Genomic DNA, 18,921 nt, shown 5'->3' with positions numbered 1-18,921 from the left:
GCGCCTGGCTGCCTAACCCGACAATGTAAAAGGTGGGGTGACGCTTCACCCATAATGACAGGCTGCCGCTGCTTCAAAGCAAGAGGTATGGACAGCATAAGAATCGGGATCCCGCCAGCCCAAATACTATAACTAATTCTCCCTCACAAGTATGCCAGCGATGCACAGCTTTGTCTAATTCCTCATCTCTCCACACAGGCTCAAGTGCAGCAACGTAGGCATAACATCCCTACTCCGGACATCACACGAAACACCAACACATTTACCATATGGGCATAGTACAAATTGAGTGAGGCCCGACCTAAGAATAGCCTACTGCTTGTCATCCATAGTTCTTCAGTGCTTCACCATTGCAATACAGCATTCAAACTTGAACTCCAAACTCCTGGCTCCAAATACTTGAAATAGTGTCACAATTTGAGTGCCAATGGTCACCTATATGTCTTAATTTATTATAGCAAGTCACACAGAAAGTATTTATTTAGCAGTGGCGGCTCGCAGTGGGAGTGCTGCGGGCGGGGGTTCAACTCGGCGATTCAGCGAGCACATGGTAAATAGTTCTATTTATTTATTTACTTACTTTACTCGTAGACATTGTATGTCCGACTCCACTACCCCCCACCCTGCCCCTCCCCCGCCAGCCCCACCGCCCTCAGCACTCCCACTGTGAGCCACCACTGTTATTTATTTGGGAGTAAGTGATACGTTTATTCAGTCAAGGCAAAGCAACAATAGTGTAAACAAGCATCATGGTGAATATACAATAGAGACATGTAAAGATATTCAGGGGCTGATTTACAACTGTTTTGCTGATTCACAAAATCCTCCATAAAAGGTATGCCTGGGTTTACAGATGTAAGGGCAAGGTAATCAGAACCCTTGTTCATTTATACTTGCTCTACATGTGAGGAGTCCTCTTTTCCATAGCGTATACATCTGTAGGTTTTGTACTTAGAGAAATGTATAATATTGTGTTTGATTTAATTGTTTATGAAAAATAACTATCCTTGATGATCCTTGATGTATCTCTTCTTTCTATATGTAGCTTGTGAAAATGTATGCAGCCTTTACACCTGGATCATTCTTGTGTACATGAGAAGTGCAGACAAACCTGAAGTGCTATGCTGAATGTTTTGACTTACCCATGGTAATAATGTATTGTGTTAGATTCTGATCAGGGCTTATGATTGTATATGTTATGGAATGATATGCTAAAGGATTATCAAGCAGGGCGATGGGCAATTATCGCCGCTTTAGCGGACGTTTTCGGCCGCTAAGCGGCGATAATACTATCGCCCTATTAGCAAGCTGTCGCTAACTGATGTTAGCGACAGCTTTTAGGATATAGCGAGCGGTTTGGGGCCCGCTTTGCATGTCAGCGATGTTTATCGCTAATGACATGCAAAGTGGGCGTACCCAACCAATTAGCGACTGAAAGCAGTCGCCAACGTCGCTAGCGCCTATTAGCAAGGCAGGCGTAGCGATGGAAATATTCGCGCTAAGCGCGAATATCTCCAAATGCTAACACCTGCCCAGACCAGTTCTTAGCCATGTTATCCAATGGGAGGTGGATAACATGGCTAAGAGCATTTCATCGCTAATGCATGAATATCGCTGTATTCTCAGCAATATTCACGCATTTTGCCGCTATCGCTGGATATTTTAGCACAATGGAGAAAAACGTTGCTAATAGCATGTTTTCTCTGCTAACATATCCAGCGATAGGCAGCGATAAAAGAAAATGCGCTAAGCGCATTTCCTGATAAATATCGCTATTCCTTGGTAACATGCCCCTCTGTTGTTTTAAAAATTATACTGTTTGAATTGTGTTATAATGGTATGTACCTTATGGCAGTTTTTACTAGCAGAATAAAGTCCTGAATGAATGAATGAATTACCCATGCGGTTATAAGGTTATAAGGAAGCGGGTGAACACCTGATTTCCATAGAATTTCACCTACCACTGAGTCGCAGCAGTGGGGCAGGTAGGGGGTAAGGGTCAATGGGGGGGGGTGGAATCACTGTAAAATAAAAATAAATAATCATTTACCTCTAGGCCTGCTGAATGGCTGGCTGCCGCCTCTTCTCCTGTGTCGTCTTCCGGGCTTCTTGTATGAAAAAAAGGAAGCAGGAAGCACCAGGGCTCCCAACCTCCCCGCAACCAATTACAACGCTGTAATGCAGCGTTGTGATTGGTCTCATGCCGCTCAGCCAGGGGCTGTAGGGGAGGGCATGACTGGTTTGGGCGGCCCGAGAGAGCCGACCAAACAGTCATTGCGCACTTAGCAGGGTTGTTCCTTCCTCCCCTGCTCTTCAGCTTCGCCCCCCCCTCACACAAGCTGCCGACTACTCACTCCTCTGAAACTTCCCTTTGAATGCCGACTTCCGCTAATGCACAGAATCATACAGATGCATAATTTCTACATACTATGTGTGATTTGTACAATTTTACATTTTAGTTAGCACAATTTATATATTTATATGCAGATGACGTCAGCACAGGTGGGTTTTATAGGTGTAAATTGTACTCATTTCTTGTAAAAGGTTTGGTAAATCGACCTCAGAGAGCCTACGGGCTCCTAGAAGGTGCAGAAGGGGTCGTTTATGCAGTCTGTAATGTCAGCACGCTCTGGCGAGGCTCGTCTTCGTTAGTGTTCGATGCGCTTCTCCTGCTGTCAGTTCTAAAAATGAATGATACCCCTCTCGACAATGATGAATAAGGTTTCAATGCGACATTGGCAGCCTGGCACGAAAGATTCTACAGGAGTCCTTGCAGTGCCCTGATTACTTTAATCTCTGACCTTCTCCATCCGCAGATGTCCCAGAGCACTTACTCCCAAGGATAGCTGATAATTCCCTTTTCCTTCCCATCTGCCCTTTCCTTACTTGAGGTACAAAAGGGGGTGGTGATGGACGGAGCATCTGAATCAATCAAACACTCACACCCAGTCAAAAGATCTGGGTTTAATCCATCACCGTTCTTTAGCCCACTCTGCCACCCCAGTTCAGACATTGCTATATGCAAATCAGTCTGACCCTGTGCCTCATGGGAACAGTCCAGCCCGAACTGCCAAGCCATGTCTTCCCTGGACCGGAAACAAGCTTCCGAGGACCGGTTTCTGGCATTCCAGCCGTCTTCAGCCCGGCTTGCTTGAATCCAGTGGAAAAGTGAGCAAGGGACTCACGTCTGAGCATACCCTGCCACACTTATGGCGGCCAAAAGCGGTACAAAAGGGGGTGGTGATGGACGGAGCATCTGAATCAACCACCCCCTTTTGTACCGCTTTCCATACTTGCAGCAGCCCGTCACTCCATAGAATATTAACCCCCACAGCCACACCCTCCTTCCGGCACTTGGCACCCTATGCATTGCCCCCATTACCATCTGTTTTGTTGCACCCCCAGCCACTTCTTCAGGCCTCTCACTCACTAGTAAAAGTATCATGGCCTATGCACCTATGCATTGTACATTCTGTTACAGCAGAAGGCCTCCATTGCGTTGTAGCTTATTGCATGGTATGCAAATGCACATTTATTCAAACATTCATTCAGACATATCGGGCATATTTATCAAACGTTCATCCAATGCAGGGCAGCAAAAAAAGTGACTCAATGGCGATGCAAAGGCTTAGGACCCATATTTACTATTTTTTTTAACATCCTCTCAGAGGAAAGATGCATAATTACCTGGACAGTCATGTCAGCTTCCACGTCCTGGTTTCCTGCTCCACCTGTGAAAAGAGAAGACAGATTAGAACTGGGAAAGCTGGAGCGGGAAGAAAGACTACGAAGAGGCAGGGTCGGAAAGAAAGATAGACAACAAGAGGTGGATTTGGAAGGGGACTGACCACAGGACAATGGGAAGTGAAGAGAGATGTGCAGTGTGGTAGAGTGGCCCCTGGGTACATCAGCAGCGTGGGAAGAGAAAAAAGAGAATAATAGGCGTGAAGATTGGTGGAGATCCACTCACACCATCGAGGTGCAAACTCCTGCCATGGTTCAAGGACGAACTGTGGATTCGTAGGCCCTCAGGGACTAGAGAAATTCAATAAAAACTGAAAGGGCGAGGAGAGATGAAAAAGCAGGTTATTTTGCTCGGTGAATGCACGGTTGTGACTGAGAGGAGGAAGACCAGGCAACTCAAAAGAACAGAAAAGTCAGAAAGAGAATAATTCCCCTGAGACGGGGGTGGAGCAATGAGAGATCCCTGACACCCGTGGTTATTGTGAAAACACATGTATTTCTTTTGGTTTCTTTCATTCCTTGTTACTATTCTTATCGAGTGATTCTCTTGAGGGACTGTGGCTCCAGCAGCTGGTTTTGAGCAGGGCGAAGAAGAAAGACATCTTCTCAGCAAATAACACATGCTCATCCTCCCAGTACAGTCACAAGGGCCTGACTGTTCCGTAAAGGCATCCGGGAACCAATGGACTTTGTTTTCTTGCATTAAGTCTTAGGAGAGGCAGTAATGAGACCGATGGAGAGCAATGTATAATACATATCATTTCTTTTTTTCTAATGCAGTGTGCTGATGATGCAGTGTGCCCAGACCCACTGGAATTATGTGATCCTGTGGCTGCAGCAACTTCTGCAAATTATGGGTTTCCTGCATTTGCCACATAATCCACCCTCTTCAGAATATTTTGCAGATTTCAACAAAGAAAAGTTATAACTCAAACTGATGAAAAGTTACTAAACAACGAGCTGCAAGTGGTGTAGCGCAAAGGCAGAATACAACAATATCACATTACCTCGTGTGAGTGCTTCTCATCTATGGCTGAGGTTTCCTAGCATCTGAGTTCAAAAGGACCAGGTCCTAGTCTAGGAGACACTTGAAAATATAATAGTTGAACTTACCCAGATCCTCCCTGATGCAGAAAATGCATATCAGATCAGTAAGGTACATGTGTCTTATCACTCCCAATCCAGTACCATTTTAAGAGGAGGCTTATGCTTCTCCACATTTGTATTGACTTGTATTTGCATTAAAACTTAGTAAAAGCCTCAAAACGTAGCAACTACTTCTCACCTCCATTTCAGACCCTTCTGCTCTCTTTTCTCAAACACCCGCTAGATCCGCACCCTCGTCCCAGTGCCCCTAGTATGAACACATCTCATGTACTGTCTCCTCTCTGCCTGTGTCTACTGTCACTACTCTTACACCCAATCTAGTACTCAGTGCCGGCTATAGCGCAAGTAGCAACCAGTGCAACAATGCTAGTTGCTGCCTCCCAATGACCGCCTCTGTCATGGATTCCCTTACTACCACCCTTTAACAGTGCCCTCAATCCTCCATACCCCCTCTTTCTCAGATGCGAATAATTAACTTTATAGCGCCACTCGTACCAGAGTAGGATGTCAGAGCACTTTAGATCACACAGAGACAATCAATCATATGGGTGTTAATCAGTGTACAGGAAATGTTACCTAAAATAGAAGACTACAAGGTTTAGGAGTCACAAGTCATGCCTACTGGTAGATAGTATAGTTTAAGAGTGCTTGATCTGGCGAAGCACAAACTCAGAATTTAAAACGTAACACCGTGGTTGGGGGTTCTATTTAATAATAAGAACTGATTTCCACCCAAATGGACCCTTTTTGCAACATTAGGATAATGAATAACGGGAACAAATCACAATGCTCTAATCTATACCTTGCAGTTTGCATGCAGCTCTTTTATGACAGTTAATAGCTTGCTGTTCTAAATTAGGATTTTCATTTATACACTGCAAGTACCAAAAGGATCTCTCTCACAAAAGTAGTAACCCACTGACCTATTCCTATTATATGCACCTTGTGATCGGCATGGTATATTCTTTGAAGCAGGCATATTAACGCTCTGCTCTTCCTTACAATGAGTCAAAACTGCCACTAGGCAAAACTCCGAATTCCTTTCAGGAAAGACATTAAACACCAGAGTTATCTTGACATTTTTTACTGTTGCCTGGAAATTGCTGTAAACCAGGAACAGGGTGGCAGTTGCTTTTAAAACCCAATATACTTGCACACAGGGCACTCCCTCCCAAAAACCCACGAAAGAGTTACCCTTGTACCAGGAAAAGGGAGAAAGTATATATAGTAACATCTTTTTGTAACTAACGGACCCCGAAACAGTGGGCTGCGGTACGGACGGTCGCAGGAATAACAAGCTCTGCTTTTTATATAAAACAGCATCCAGTCATTTGAGACAATTGGATAAGAGTTGGAGTTTGGTTTATTAATGGTAACATAGGCTATACAGACCTTTCCATTGCCTAAGGGACAGCCAGATGTGTGAACATTAGCTGCGACGGGTTCACTAATAAATGCTTGAACAATTTTTGGAGATGTATTACTTCCAAAACCTTATCTGCAATTACCAATCCTTTGGCTAGAAGCGATTCTACATTGTGCTAGGAATCGTTACTCTCTGATGTAGGGGACGCAAATATTGTGTTCCGTATTGCACCAATTTTTAGAAGTGATGATTTTAAATTGTTTAATGATTGTCCTGAAGAAGGTGACGAATAGTTGATCTTTCACCGAAATGCTGAGTCACCAGTTTTTCTACAGTTCCAATTAACCTTGAAGCTGGTTTTTAATTGTAATTTGTTTTTAAAAGCAGTGTTTTATTGATGATTACAGTTTTTATGTGTATTAGAATGGGTTTAATGAGATACTTTACATTAAAGATTTGTATTTTTTTGCACTAGCACTTTAAAATGATGTATTTTTAAATATATTCTGTATTCGAAAATGATGTTTTCTTAATTACTAATGAAGAATAAAATATTTAGATGCACATCTTTTTATTTTGATGTGCTTACTGGCTTTTGATTGATAGAATCATGTAACTTTGCAACTTTGATGCTTGTTAGTCCTTAAAATCTTTATTTTTTATATATAATTGTTCAGCTTTGTAATCCCATCTCTTCAATATTTAATGATGACCTTTGGTTTTGCCGGTTTGTAAAACACATTTTCTAGATTGATTTAACCCTCAGGTGAAAAGGGATCTTGTTTGTTTGTCACCCCCTCCCAAAGTCAGCGCCAGGTGCGATGGCACCGGTTGCACCACCCTAGAGCCAGCCCTGGGTGCACTAGTTTTCTAGCTGTCCTCCAAGAGAACCTCTTTAAGCTCATTGAGTTTTTAGCGTGCACAGTATAAGTAATAGTTTTTATTAAAATATAACAGAAGGCTACTTGGAGAAATGTTGATACGTCTCCTCACTCCTGAGCTGGGTATGTCATACTATTCCTCAGACAAGCAAGGTTCCTGGGACTGATCACATGAACAATGTTGGCCATAATGACAAATTCTCAAATGTTTGTGGTAAATGATTGGAGTAGAAACCACCAGAGGAATTAACTTCACTTTAGGAATTGTATTCTGGAAAAAAGTGCCCAATGCACTTACATTCAGAATTTGAATTTTCCCTTGAAACTGGCGAATTTCCTATTACTACCCTACTCCAAATTAAACTTAAATTAAATTGAAGAATTTTGATCAACATGGAAATGGAGCAATTCAAAATCACGTTAAGGGGTGACGATTTGAAAAAGGATTAAATCAACTTTTTGGTCAATGTTTTGAAAAGGAAAATTTTGAATAATGTCTACAGGCAGTGCGCAAGTCTGTGAATGCACACTCGTTATGAAATCTATTTTACGTTATGCAGCAGGGCAAGAGTCACTGGAATTTGGGACCAAAATATTTGTCTGAGTTGACTGAATTATGTGGCAAGGAAACGTAAATTATCCAGCAACGTAAGGCAAAGTATGTAATTCCGTGCAATTATAAGCACCGTGAATTACCTAAACCCATTCCGCTCACATTATTTAAAATGTTGTAAGCCACAGACAATATTTTGCTTGCCAGATAAACAGACATTTTATGGCCACTGTCATTTTTTTCAACCCAGAATGAAAGAGGTTGTGCAAAACATAAACAGATGGTTGTTCAGCAGAAAATAAATCAACCCGAAAACACATCTTAAAAAACAGAATAGCATTGCTTCATTTATCTAATACATTTATAATGGGCTAAAACTTTTCTTCAGCTTCTGAAGTATCTCATGTTCACACCACTGAGTCACTCAGTGGAAGTACCACTTACTTTTTTTCTGAGAAACTGCCCTAAACAAAGTTGAATATTATATTTATTGCGTTTTTGTCTTAATAGGTGGCAATGTTTGATTGAAGACTTTGGACAGTACAAAACGATACAACATGTTTGAAATTCCTCTAAACTCTGAGTGCCATCTTTACCTAACTACTACTGTGAGAACTGTTTCTGTTAGGTATTCACACATTTTGGGGGATATTGAAGTATAACATTCTCATGAAAAATAAATATTTTTTTCCACTTCGTTTGAATTCTTTCAGTTTTTGTTTTCTGCAGCAGGTCCCTCTCCAACAAATGAAGTTTACTTAATTAGTGCAAATTGGATATTAAATGCCTAAAATCAGCAATCAGTGGGTAAAAGGTAACCAGTTAACTTTTGCAGAAATGGAAACTTGAAATTGGCCTCTTGGGAAAAATAATTACAACTTTTAGTTCCATGAGCTAGAAAAAAAATAGTTTCCTTAAATCTGCAAATTATGCTGAGGATGGTGGGTTATGCATCAAGCACATCAAACGCATGCTGACTCAGGAATAGCTATAACCATAGGTTTGCGATTTTTCATTGGCCATGATCCGCCTTTTTAAAGAATTGCTTATTGAATCTCATTCTATTCGGACCTGCTTTGACAAAATAAAACAACCTAAAACAACTACTTAGCCCTGACAAGCTCATAAATCCCCTATAGAAATGTTTGCCACTGCTTCTATTGTGTTGAGAATTTGAATCCAATTGTTCATTTCTTATTAAGTTCCCACGTTTTTATGGTCTGGCTTGACAGCCCAGCAGTCACCAGGCATTCTCTGAGAATCTCCAGGAGAGGTGTTTTTCCTCCGCCCACATATTGTGAGCCAGTAGTACATATATTGATTGGGCAGAAGTTGTGTGCACCACAAAATAGTGATTGCCCTCCACAGAGTTGTCATCACTTTATTTGTCTAGCAGCCTGAGATTAAACTTTCAGGGACACATACATGACATTGTAATTCTATTAAAGGCAGCTGTCACCTGACCTTTTAACCTACACCAATAAATTCTTCAGTTCGTTTCTTCCACACAAATATATCTCAATTCCCATGTTATCTACTTGCAATGCTTCACACTTCCATACCACATTCTTTTAAAGCCAGGCCTATTGGCATTACCAATGTTTGTTTGGACCTGGAGCTCTGCTGGTAGTTGACCCCTGTTTCCAGGTCATTGACGTCCGAGGTCACACGTGCTGCTGCGTCGACATTCCGTCCAAGGATAGTTGCCAGTTCTATTTAAGGGCAAGGACTGTGGGGCCTAATCTGCTCTGCTCAACTCCAGCGTCCATGGGAAGCGCCATTTCACTTGGAGGTTTTCACAGACCCACAGTAATCTGCATGTCAAGGGAAATGGCCGCCGGCTTCCTGTCACACTGAATCGGGTCAATTTGACTTTGAGAGGCAGTTACAGAAGTAGTTAAATAGCTTGTGCCTGGAAATGACAACTCCTTTCTGAGCTGTTAAATTGCCTTCTAGCCCACAGCCATGCTTATATTTCAAGGGCATTGCTTCCGTCCCCAGACTGCACACCGCTGGTACCTCTGACAGGAGCGTGGCTGTGTGTGTATTCCCCGTCAGAGACTTCACAATTACGAGCCAGCATTTCACACCGACACATTTTCACTTCCTCAGCTACCATTTCACTATAACATTAGATGTGCCTCTCGTTTGTGGTGTCACTGATTCCCCTCTGTGGTGTTTTTACTGTCAATACTTCTTTTCTGTGCCAATATCTCCTTAGAACTTGATTCTTAAGGGACAAGGAAAGCATATTTTTGGCAAATCGTATGCATTTTTTTCTTTGCCTAATAAAAGTACAGTCTCAATATTGTCCAGTGTTTCATTCATTAAAAGCAAAGTAACGTCTTTCTGGCGGCCAGGGTACTTTAATTGTGCTTGGCATGTTATATCTGATCCCTTCCGGTCACCTCCAAATGTGGTTCCCATGTAATCTTTATTGCAAGGGACACCCATGTAATTTCTCTGTCTGCTCTGTCCTGGGGCCTCATTTATGAGGCTGTGTGTCACTTTTACGCCGCTGGTGCGTCACTTTTTGTGACGCACCAGTGACGTAAAAAATGTGCCTTGTTGCGCCATATTTACAAAGTGACGCATCTAGGTAGATGCGTCACTTTGTAAACCCCTGCGCCACATTATACCTGCACCAGGTATAATGTATGCAAGGGGGGCGTATTGACGCAAGGAAGGGTTGTAGAAGTGACGCAGTGAAATCTATGAGATTTCACTGCGTCACTTTTAGGACGCCTTTGCGTCAAAATCTTGCGCCTGCCTCACAGCAGGCGTAAGACTGATGCAGGCCCTTTGATATGGGGCTTGCCCCATGTGAAAGGACGCATTGCTGGAGTTGCGTCACTTTTGTGACACACTCCAGCAATGCCAATGTAAATAACAAGGACCCCCTGTTCGGAATATCAATTCTTAAGGCAGGGAAATACACAGTGTAAAGATCATGGCATAATATTAACAAAATATGTGGGAGGTAGGTACATGAAGGAACCACAGAAGCAAATAATTATAAAAAACGTTGTTTCATTTAATAGATATACAGATATTCATGTTAAAATCAAACAATAAAACAACATAAGTTCGGAAAAAAAAATACAAAAAAACCAATTATACAATTTCCATACAATATAGTCAATAAAAAATATAAAACAGTGGCAATCAATATTTTTCACACTCCAGCAATGGGTCACTTTTGCGCTTACAGATACGTCCGAAATACTGACGTATCTGTAACTCCTTTTGACATGATGCGTCATTCATTAAATTTGACGCATCAGGAATGTCCAAGGAGTGCGCACTGAGAAGTGACGCATCGCTGCTTTCACGCAGCGATGCGTCATTTCTCATAAATGAGGCCCCTGGTCTTTAAACACTGCCATTTCCGCCTAGCACAATATTTCCAACCTCTTTACACGCTTCTTCCTAACCAACTTGTCTCTTGTTTATCTTTCCAAGCCAACTTCCTGTCTCCTCTCCACCTCCCAGCCTAATGCTTGTTGATGAACCTCTCCCACCAGGCCCCGGACTCGCTCTTCTCCACTGCCCATCTCTGTCACTGCTAACCGTCCTGTCTGGCTACTCTCAGACAGCCTGGTGCTCCGCTACGAGCCAGGGACTGATTATACCCAATATGTCTGTGGTGTTGACCTAGATGCAAATATTTCTGGAATACATAGAAATACTGGAGGGAATGGTAAATGTGCCACATGCCAGGAGGTCATGTCTCACTGTTTCAGTGATCATGCAAGCAGAGAAGCAACCTAATAGCAAAGTGGCAAAAGTGGGCAGCTGGCACCAGAAGGGTGCCTACCATTAGTATCTGTACTGCAAACTACTCCGCCCAGCTGGTTCTGCTCGACCTGGTCGCTGTCCTTTAATTCTTTTTCCTGATGACCACAAGTTCAGTGTATGGGAGAGCCATTTCCAATTGAATTGCACTTGTGGGGAAAAGGACTGGCTACTATAGGGGGTAAGATGATATCTGGGGACTGTCAGCAAAGCTTTGATTTTAGATTGTACTACTGAATATCATCCACAACAATATTGTGGTACCAAAATATCGAGGACAGACTATCGAAGGACATAATATCGAAAGGTAAGTGTGTGTTGGGAAGGACAGATTTACTATTCCAAACTCCACATCTGTGTTCCTTGAGGATATATGTGCAGTGTAGATACATATATGTGGAGTTAAGTACAGAAAATCTATGCTTACTTACCTGCTGATATTTTATTTTCAATATCTTTGATAATGTGTCTAATCGATATTATGGTAGTCATGGTGCACACCTTACTTTTACTGTGATAGTTTTGCACAAGTAAATCAATTCTGATCCTAGAAACTAGGGGCATATTATCAAGGGGGTTTATCTCCGCTTTTTTGGCTTTAAAAGCCAAAAAAGCGGAGATAAAATTATCTCCCTATTACCAAGCTGTCGCTAACACCAGTTAGTGACAGCTAAAAGGAGATAGCGACCATCTTGGGCCCCGCTTTGCATGTCAGTGATATTTATCACTAATGACATGCAAAGTGGGCGTGCCAAGATGTTAGCGACTGGAAACAGTCCCTAACATCACTATCTCCTATTACCAACTTTTGGAGATATTCGCGCTAAGCGCGAATATCTCCAAAAGCTAACACCTGCCCTGAGCAGTTCTTAGCCATGTTATCCAATGGGAGGTGGATAAAATGGCTAAGAGCATTTGCTCGATATTGCATGAATATTGCTGACTTTTCAGCGATATTCATGCATTGGGGCCGTTTTTTATCGCATTTGCGATAAACCTTGCTAATAGCAAGGTTTATCTGCGATAAAAATCGCCGATGTGCGGCGATAATTTTTGTCTCTAAACAAGTTAGAGACAAAAATTATCGCTAGTTGTTGGTAATATGCCCCCAGGTCTTGTATAACTCTCTGCAAGTTCAGAAATATGATCTTCTTTGCCCAGACCCATAATATTCCTCACTGAGGCATTTGGTGCTCCTTGAAGGCGATAGAGAAGAGTTGTAGGTGGACTATAGTAGAGGGCATTACGTGTGTCCAGATGTGAATTAATGGCTGCACCTACCCAAACCACCTAATTCTACTCAATAAAAGTTGCAGAAATGGTTAGGTTTGCTCAGCTGGTGGAAACAATTTAGTAGCAAGGTATTGATCTGGGTTCTCACAGAGACATCTGCATCAAGCAGTCCTGTGTTTTGAAAGTTTTCTGCTTAAGGCCAAAGATGTTGGTTGGATGACTTGCTTCTTAAGTGGAAGATCATCATCTGTGATTTTATCCTTTTCTGCTCGAGATAACATTTATCCAAATCTGAATTTCCCCGAAAGCACATTGCCTTGTTTTCATGATCCATGCTAGTACTCCTGTTTTACATTTTGACTTTTTTTATGTGTTGTTCCCTAGGAACTTTTAAACATCCATTCAGTCACCCTATATCCTCATCTAGTAGTTTTTTGTAGTTTAAAGCACTGCTTCAGTTTTCTATAGATCCAATTCTCACGCTTACCCCCTCAGCTAATAGCTAGCAGCATGTGCAGGCTGTCAGAGCATTAACAGATTAGTTTCATGTAGCAGATCTTATTGACACATCAACTGCCAGGCCTCTGTCCTCTATTTGTCCTCAAGTTCAAAGAGCAAAAGAAAAGCCAGAGGCGTGGGCATTAGGGGGCCAGAGGCTTAACACAGCCAAGACCCCAACTGGCTCTTTGTGAAGGAGGTAGTGTGTAAACACAGAATTAAAGGGCGCACTTAACCTCCACCACTTGGAATGGCTCATATATGACTTAGAAAAAGTGAAGGGGCAAGAACCCAAGAGGGTACGAAAAAGCAGCCAATGGTAACGGTCGGTGAGATTCAAAGAAGCCTATGGGGTGCATTGTTGTGCAAATTGAAGGTACAAAAGTTGGTCCAGTGTCAGCATTTTGTCACCTAGTCTGCCCACCCACCCAAGGCAAAAAAATGACTTGGGAGAGGTTGCCGGATCCATCAGCACAGTGGGTTGGTGGTAGGAACAGAGAATAGGCGTACAAGAGGAGCACCCTGTTCGTAAGTACAACTGAAAGGAGAGTTGGTTTCCTACCCACCAAGCCAGGGATGACAAACGACAGGGCCAACGGCCAGAGATCAAAAGGTTATAATGGGTTATGGCTGTGGGCGGACACAGCACTTACAAATCCAAGTGTGTTAGGAGCTGGCCAAACAACAGTCATAAGGTTAGCAAATTAAGCCTAGACACCTCAAATGGTCACGCTGAAAGGCTGAGCAATGAGCAAGAACTGTGTAAGAACAACAAAAGATCCTGGAACATAGTAATGCCATTTAATGATAAATAGAATTGTGATAATGCATAATGACCTACCTGTGAGAAGATGCTATTAATGTCATTTATAATACACCAAAGCCTTCTAACACCAGCAAGCGACTCCTCAGTATTGTTAACGTTAGCGTTTTAGGTCACGGATAGGGGCTAAATGGCTTGAGAACCCGGGTTAAGCTTCATTACATTAGTAAAACCACCCACCTGGGTGAGTGGTAATGTTGTCTATAGGGCAGATAGTCCATGTTCCACCTTGCTCGCCTTCGCTGCCTACCAGTCTACTGGACACCGAAAAAGACAGGAGGCATGCGTGCTGTGCAATACTCACAGGGGACTTCCATAACCTTCCATAAAGGTGTTTGGATAACTTGAAGCTGCCTTCCTTACTTGCTGGGAGGTCCCTCGGCGACATCCTCATGGACTTTGCATACGCCTTTTGAATTTAGTACAAGAAAACACTGCATTGATATCTGGCCAGTATGAACACTTCAACAAGAGGATCTGTGCTGGCAGAGAAAGACAACACTAGCATTTGTCTCACTTTACTAATGTAACCCCAGCTGGCTGGCCAAAAGTAGGGATTGATGGATGCTTCTGTTGATGGAATCTGACACCGTCACCATAGTGCTTTCCATAACAGGCTATTGTTTCTGACTGCGGGTAACCTCATTGTTTGTTGGTTACTCCTCTGTAAGGAATAAGGGCTATTGGTAATTTCTTGTGATCAAGGAGGTGGGAAGTTCCTAGCCTAGGACACCCCCCGCACCGCACGGCCACCAGCTGCTGCGTGTGCCTCCCGCCTGTCTGCCTCGCTGCCCCGGTCGCCGCTGTGAGACCACGCCCCCTGCCACCGAGCAGCGTGGTCTCCGTGTAGCGCTGAGCTCGCCTGTCCTGCAGGCTCCTGTTCCCCGCTTTCTCGACGTGTGCCCCTCTGTTTATTGTATTTTATTGTGTTGTTATATTGTTTTTTTCTGCCTGATTGCCCGTTTGCCTGTTTTCCCCCGTCTCTTCCCTACCCGCTCCCCGCTTCCCGCCACCGCCGCTAACCACGCCCCTTTTTTTCTTCTGTACCCTCCCCGCTCCCGCCTCCCAGCTGCTCCGCCCCCCTCGCACTTCGCCATATATGGCGACCGTGCGACGCAGGTGAGTGTGACCTAGCCTAGGACACCCCCCGCGCCGCACGGCCACCAGCTGCTGCGTGTGCCTCCCGCCTGTCTGCCTCGCTGCCCCGGTCGCCGCTGTGAGACCACGCCCCCTGCCACCAAGCAGCGTGGTCTCCGTGTAGCGCTGAGCTCGCCTGTCCTGCAGGCTCCTGTTCCCCACTTTCTCGACGTGTGCCCCTCTGTTTATTGTATTTTATTGTGTTGTTATATTGTTTTTTTCTGCCTGATTGCCCGTTTGCCTGTTTTCCCCCGTCTCTTCCCTACCCGCTCCCCGCTTCCCGCCACCGCCGCTAACCACGCCCCTTTTTTTCTTCTGTACCCTCCCCGCTCCCGCCTCCCAGCTGCTCCGCCCCCTCGCACTTCGCCATATATGGCGACCGTGCGAACGCGCAGCGGTCACGCGCAGCGGGCACGCCGATTGTGCACCGAAGGCGCACCAAAGGTAAGCCCGTCTGCACCCATCGGCGCCTGGACCGCGCCCAGTGCCAGGACCCCTGGCCCTCGAGGACCCCTGCCCACCCGCCTGACGTACACCGCAGCCACCCTCAACGAGCTCAACACCGGCCGAATCCCAGGATGCTACCGAGCAACCCCGAGACGCACCCACGGACCCTTCAGCTGCCACGCCTGCAAGTTCACCTGCATCCGGACCTGCCTCGCACCAGCACCCGCCAAGCCGAACACCAGCAGCAACCACCTCAAGTGCATCCTGCTCAACACCCGCTCCGTCCACAGACACGCCATCGAACTCTGGAACCTCCTCGACACCACAGCCCCTGACGTTGCCTTCCTCACAGAAACCTGGATGAACGACTCTTCAGCGCCCGACATCGTCATCGCCATCCCAGAGGGCTACAAGATCACCCGGAGGGACCGCACTGCCAATCAGATGGGAGGAGGCATCGCTATCATCCACCGGGACACCATCCGCATCACAACCAACACCGACGACACCCTGACCACCGCCGAACACCTGCACTTCCAGATCCACACCGACCCGAAGACTACCCTCAGAGGCACCCTGATCTACCGACCCCCCGGACCACGCACACAATTCAGCGAGGACATCGCCGACTTCGTCAGCCCGCATGCCCTCCCCTCCGCTGACTACATCCTCCTGGGGGACCTCAACTTCCACCTGGAGAACAACAGCGACCACAACACCATCAACCTGCTCGACAACCTCGCCAACCTCGGACTCAGGCAGCTGGTGTCCACCCCCACCCACCTCGCCCGACACACACTCGACGCCGTCTTCTCATACAGCAAAGACATCGCCTTCAGCCACGCCACAGGACTCCACTGGACGGACCACAGCTGCGTCCACTTCACCTTCAGAAGAACGACGATCCACCACCACCAGCAACAGGTTGCCCGAAGAAGCTGGAACAAGATCACAGCCGACCAGCTCGCCGCTTCCCTGAGCCAGCACCCTCCTGCCAGCTCAGCGAACCCCAGCCAGGCCGCCGACAACCTCACGAAGTGGATCAGCAACTGCGCGGACGAACTCGCCCCTCTGAGGACCCCGCCCAGCAGACCCGGCAGCAAGAAAGCCCCATGGTTCACCGACGAACTCAAGAGCTCCAAGAAGAACTGCCGAGCCCTCGAGAAAGTCTGGAGAAGGGAACCAACACCGGACAACATGACCACCCTCAAGCTTGCCACCCGGAAGCACCACCAACTGATCCGAGCCACCAAGAAAACTGCATTCAAGGACCGGCTGGACAACAACGCACACAACTGCAAGGAACTCTTCAACATCGTGAAAGAGCTCTCCAACCCCAACGCCGGAAACAACGACATCACCCCATCGCAAGACCTCTGCAACTCCCTCGCCTCCTACTTCCACAACAAGATCGCGGACATACACAACAGCTTCAGCATTCAACCGACGCACGCCACGATAGCAGCAACGCCGCCCACCGCCACCCTCCGCACCTGGACTCCGATCAGCACCGAAGACACCGTCCGCATGATGAACTCCATCCACTCCGGATCTCCGACCGACCCCTGCCCCCACCACGTCTTCAACAAGGCCGACGCTGTCATCGCACCCCACCTGCGGGACATCATCAACACCTCCTTCGACACCGCCACCTTTCCGGAGAGCTGGAAACACGCCGAACTCAGCGCTCTACTCAAGAAACCAACAGCGGACCCCACCGAACTCAAGAATTACCGCCCCATCTCGCTCCTCCCGTTTCCAGCCAAAGTCATCGAGAAGACCGTCAACAAACAGCTGGCCGCCTTCCTCGAGACGAATGGATCCCTCGACCCCTCACAGTCTGGCTTCCGAGCCAACCACAGCACCGAGACCGCCCTCATCGCTGCCACCGATGACATCCGAGCCCTGACGAACAACGGAGAAACAGCGGCCCTCATCCTCCTAGACCTCTCCGCGGCATTCGACATTGTCTGCCACCGCACCCTAGTTCAGCGTCTCAGCAACGTCGGAATCCAGGAGAAGGCACTGGAATGGATCATCTCCTTCCTCGACGGAAGAACACAGAGAGTCCGCCTACCACCGTACAAGTCAGAGGCCACCGAAGTCATCTGCGGCGTCCCTCAAGGATCCTCGCTGAGCCCCACCCTCTTCAACGTCTACATGAGCCCCCTCACGGCCATCGCACGCCAACACAACCTCAACATCATCTCCTACGCCGACGACATCCAGCTGATCCTCTCCCTGACCAACGACCCCGCCACCGACAGAGCCAACCTTCACGAAGGGATGAAATATGTAGCCGAGTGGATGACGACCAGCCGCCTGAAACTGAACTCAGACAAGACGGAGGTCCTCATCCTGGGCTCCTCGCCCTCCGCCTGGGACGACTCCTGGTGGCCCCCCGCCCTGGGCACCGCACCCAAACCGACGGACCACGCACGCAACCTGGGCTTCATCCTGGACTCCTCCCTCTCCATGACCAGACAAGTCAACGCCGTCTCCTCGTCGTGCTTCAACATCCTGCGCATGCTACGGAAGATCTTCCGGTGGATCCCCACCGAGACCAGGAAGACTGTCACCCAGGCCCTCGTCACCAGCCGACTGGACTACGGCAGCGCCCTCTACGCCGGAACCACCGCCAAGCTCCAGAAGAGACTCCACCGGATCCAGAACGCCTCAGCCAGACTCATCCTCGACATCCCACGAAACAGCCACATCTCCGGACATCTGAGAGACCTGCATTGGCTCCCCGTCAACAAAAGAATCACCTTCCGTCTCCTCACCCACGCACACAAAGCCCTACACGATCAAGGCCCGAGCTACCTCAACAACGCATCAACTTCTACGCTCCCAAACGCCACCTCCGATCAGCCAGCCACGCCCTCGCCGCCGTCCCCCGCATCCGAAGAGCGACAACAGGAGGAAGGTCCTTCTCCTACCTGGCCGCCAAGACCTGGAACTCCCTCCCTCCCGACCTGCGCCTGACCCAAGACCACCTCTCCTTCAGGAAGAAGCTCAAGACCTGGCTGTTCGAGCAGTAACGGCACCCCCCCCCCCCCCCCCAAGCGCCTTGAGACCCTACGGGTAAGTAGTGCGCTCTATAAATGTCTTTGATTGATTGATTGATTGATTGATTCTTATTTCCAGGAGCCAACTATAGAAACAAAGTATGCAATACACTCTTTCTTCATAGTTTGCATTACAAGAATATCTGGAACCAGATTCCGCTTTCATCTTTTTGTAGCTCGTTGGTTCCTAGCAATTGAATCAAGCTAAATGTGTGTCTTATTTTTTCTAAGTTCTTTGAATAGGCTTGGAGAAGACCATATATTTCAGA

The sequence above is a fragment of the Lissotriton vulgaris genome, chromosome 11 (assembly GCF_964263255.1).
Source record: "Lissotriton vulgaris chromosome 11, aLisVul1.2, whole genome shotgun sequence".
Lineage (NCBI taxonomy): Eukaryota > Metazoa > Chordata > Amphibia > Caudata > Salamandridae > Lissotriton > Lissotriton vulgaris.
The sequence above is the reverse complement of the archived record's forward strand: the minus strand, read 5'-3'. Positions refer to the sequence as shown.